Consider the following 4,290-nt stretch of genomic DNA (forward strand, 5'->3'; position numbering starts at 1 on the left):
AACATGGGTATCCAGATCCCGCTATTGGTTATTGACCGGAGAGCAGTCTCGGTCATGTCTGCATGTCTCCCGAACCCGTAGGGTCTACACACTTAAGGTTGGGTGACGCTAGGGTTGTATGAATATGAGTATGCAGCAAACCGAATGTTGTTTGGAGTCCCGGATGAGATCCCGGACGTCACGAGGAGTTCCGGAATGGTCCGGAGGTAAAGAAAACTATATAGGAAGTGCTGTTTCAGCCATCGGGAAAGTTTCGGGGTCACCCGGTATTGTACCGGGACCACCGGAAGGGTCCTGGGGGTCCATCGGGTGGGGCCACCTATCCCGGAGGGCCCCGTGGGCTGAAGTGGGAGGCGAACCAGCCCCTAGTGGGCTGGTGCGGCCCCCCTTGGGCCCCCCTGCGCCTAGGGTTGGAAACCCTAGGTGGGGGGGCGCACCACTTGCCTTGGGGGGCACTCCACCCCCCTTGGCCGCCGCCCCCCCTTGGGAGATTGATCTCCCAGGGCCGGCGCCCCCCTTGGGGGCCTATATAAAGGAGGGCAAGGGGTAGGGCAGCCGCACCCCAAGTCTTGGCGCCTCCCTCCCCCTGCTACACCTCGTCCTCCTCCCGCAGCAGCTTGGCGAAGCCCTGCCGGAGTTCTGCTGCATCCACCACCACGTCGTCGTGCTGCTGGATCATCATCAACCTCTCCTTCCCCCTTGCTGGATCAAGACGGAGGAGACGTCACCTTGACCGTACGTGTGTTGAATACGGAGGTGCCGTCCGTTCGGTGCTAGGATCTCCGGTGACAGGATCACGACGAGAACGACTACTTCAACCCCGTTCTTTTGAACGCTTCCGCTCGCGATCTACAAAGTGGTATGTAGATGCATCTCCCCTTTCACTCGTTGCTTAGATGAACTCATAGATGGATCTTGGTGAAACCGTAGGAAATTTTTTATTTTCTGCAACGTTCCCCAACACTCAGAAGATCCCACCGCAGACGGTCCAGTTCGGTAGCAGCACGATCCAGGATAGTAGGAGGAGACGGGGAAGAAACGGTCGACGGAGTAGGAGGAGAAGGCGGTAGCGTGACCACGGTGTCCTGAGGCGGAGCCTGCTGCGCCCTAGCGATTGTGGAAACGGCGTCAAACGGGGGCGCCTCAGGGGTCGCCAGGGCCATAGGAGCCGAGCTCGCCCCAGTCGGCTCGGCAGGGCCTCGCAGGGACGCCTGGGCAGGAGAGGCCCACGTGTCACGTTCATCTTCTTTCGCGTGCAGAGGCGCTGCCGCGGATGGAGTCTCTGGAGCCCCCTTCGGCTTCTTTGCCGTGGGCGCCAGCCTAGCCGGGAGATACGAGCGTCAAGCCTCAGGCATGAAACAAGAAACAAGACAGGTATCAAGCACTTACAAGTCGTCGCCCGCAGACTCGAGCAGCCTCCGGCCGTACTTGAAGCCTAAGAGCCGGTTGCAAGGGTCGGCCTCAGGGAGCGTGGGTGCAACTGGGGCGCCTATGGATCGCCTCGGGGCTGGGGTGGACTCGCGGGGGATCAGCCCAGTCCGGTCCTTCTTCGGAACCGGGGGCAGCCTCCCGCCGCCCTGCTCGCCATCACCCTCGTCGTCATCAGTCAGAGAGAGGCAGAGAGTGCGGGACTTGCGCCGAGGAGGTGGAGCCCTTGACTCTGCCTCGGAGTCAGCCCCCTTTTCCCGCTCCCCTTCCTCCCTCTCTTCGCTGGAGTCGCCGGAGGATACGTCCACCAGGTCCTCGGGAGCCTCCGCGGGCACAGGCCCGTCCCCGTTTAGGACGGGCATGGACCCCACAACCTGCTCCTAGTACTCATGAAGGAACAGGGGCGTCGGAGCGCCCTCCAGCCTTGCCACGTCTCCCCAGACCAAAGACGGGAGGACCACGGCCAGATCCTCATCGGCCAGGACCGTGGGGCTCGGGTGGGGCCTCCACATCGAAAGCGAGTACTGACAAAGCGGAGCCGGCTGATGCTCCAGGAACTCCCTCAGCAGCGAGGCGCCAGTCAGCTTTACCGCCGCCATGCTGGCCGGCCTCAGATCCGCATCCATCTTCTCCAACACCAGCCTTGCGCGGGGATCCACAAGCTCCACTCGAGACCAATCATCGGGGCTCGAGGGGAGCCCCATAGGCAAGGCCAGCCGGGGGTGGACGCGCCCAGCATCAACCAAGACCCACTTGCTCCTGAAGCCCTCAATCCTTTTCCCGGGATTCGAAATGGCGATGGAGCTGCCGTACGCGACGAAGCTCGCACATGCAGAGACGGAGCCGCGAGTGGGCCGGAGGTAGAAGTAGTGGCGCAGCAAGGCCACTAAGGGCTTCACCCCCATGTGAGCCTCGCAATAGTAGGCAAAGATTGACAGAAGGAGGACAGAATTGGGGTGGAGATGCAGAGCTTGAAGGTTGTAATGGCAGAGGACGGAAAAGAAGAACTCAGAAAAGGGAGGCACTAGACCGGCTACAATGGCGCTCACGAAGAGTGGATAGAAGGTGCTTCCTTGGCCCTCAGGGAGGGCAGAGCCGGCCTTGAACACATTTGCCCCATCGACGCCCTGCGCCGCCGCCAACTGGCGCACCCGGGCAAGGCTAGCCTCCGACACGTTTGGCGAGTCCAGGGCGGATGAGTACCAAGCTCCGGCCGGGGCCTGGCGAGGCGCCATGACTGGCTAGGGCGCGCGATGGAGTAGATCTGGAGATTTCGAAGGAAAGAAGGAGAGTTACAAGAAAGGGGATCTGAGCAGCAACTCAAGAGAGCAAAGGAGGCAGAGGGTAGATGCCGCTCCTTATCGACTAGTGCGGTTTCGGAGACGCCCACGTCCAATCAACCGCCACGTGGCGCCCAAGGCCGCAGACTGTTAGGGCCCGCGACGCTTCGCACTTTCCCTTTCGCCTCCCTGCTCGGCCAAGTCCGGGCGCGCCTTGGGCCCGGGGGCTACTGTCGGCGTTCTGGGAATGGGGGTCCCCAGACTTTCCTGCCTGCGGCCTGCGGCGTGGCTCAAAGGGGGCCCAGCACGGCCCATCTTCATCAGCACAAGCTCAAGACCCTCGCGAGGGGCCAAGCCTCGCAGGGTTGACAATATGGAGCTTCCTCAAGCACAGCCTCGTTAGGCTGGCTCACGAGGAGGCGGAGAGTTCAAGGCGGGGTACCTCGCGAGGTGCCCATGACGCAAGCCATGACGACCAAGGGCGCCTACCGGGCGCCAGCCGGCGCAGTGTCCTTCTTTCCACTTTGGTGCAAGGGGAGCAAGCGCAGGTGGGAGCATCAAGCAAAGGCGTCCATTTCGGTGCAACAAGCCCAAGACCAGGCCAATGGCAGGATGGAGGTCACCGTGGAGCCCAAGTCGGTGTCATCACCAGAGCCTTTTCCAGGCGAGGACCAAGTTTAGTCAGGATAAGTGTACTAGATGTTCCCCTTCAAATTGGCCAATTGTTGGCGCCCTTCCCGCTCAATATTTGGGAAGAGGCCCAGGGCCTTCGCCTATAAATAGGACTAGCCACCCACAGGGTAGAGGAGGATCGATCCATCCGGCCGGCAAAGAGAGAGAGACCACAAGAACAGACCCTCGCGAGGCTGTTCCTCTTTGTATTGTTCATCATCAGCCCAAGAGGCAATCCACCACACCACACACTGGAGTACGGTATTACACCACAATGGTGGCCTGAACCAGTATAAATCCTGTGTCTCTTGTGTTGTTCTTCTCATAGTTTAGATCTAAGCGATTCGGCGAGGTACATGTAGGTAGAAGGTGAAACCTCCGCGCGCACCCCAGTGTTCGAACCTCAAGGGTCTGCCAGAACCCTAAATCCGACAGGCATCCCAAACACTATGATATGCCTTAATATGCTAGGGGCCTCGGTGTACCCATAATACGACAATAAAGTCCGAACACCTTCATGGTTGTTCGGCACCCCGAACTTATAGCATTATATGCATTGGCTCCGAATCATGTCTTGGGTCAATAGTTGGGTTGCCCTGCTCCTATGCTTGCTACCCTACATTCCGCTATATCGGCTAGGGTAGTAAAGGGAGAACTACTGCGATTGTGTCACGGTTCTTCCGGACGAGCGCCTTAGTAGAGAAAGCCGAAAACTGACTGTTATGATACGGCGAGACCTGGTCAGCTGTTCGAGAGGTTGCAAAATCTTTAAGGATTTCTACCGCATTATGCGATAACTAATGCAGCGTGCGATGGATCAGTTTTCTTCCGATCAGGTGCTCATAGAGCCCCTCGTGCGGTCTTCCGAACACCAGGGCTGCTCCTACCTTCCTTTTGTCAAACTCCTATG

The sequence above is a fragment of the Triticum dicoccoides genome, chromosome 3B (assembly GCF_002162155.2).
Source record: "Triticum dicoccoides isolate Atlit2015 ecotype Zavitan chromosome 3B, WEW_v2.0, whole genome shotgun sequence".
Lineage (NCBI taxonomy): Eukaryota > Viridiplantae > Streptophyta > Magnoliopsida > Poales > Poaceae > Triticum > Triticum dicoccoides.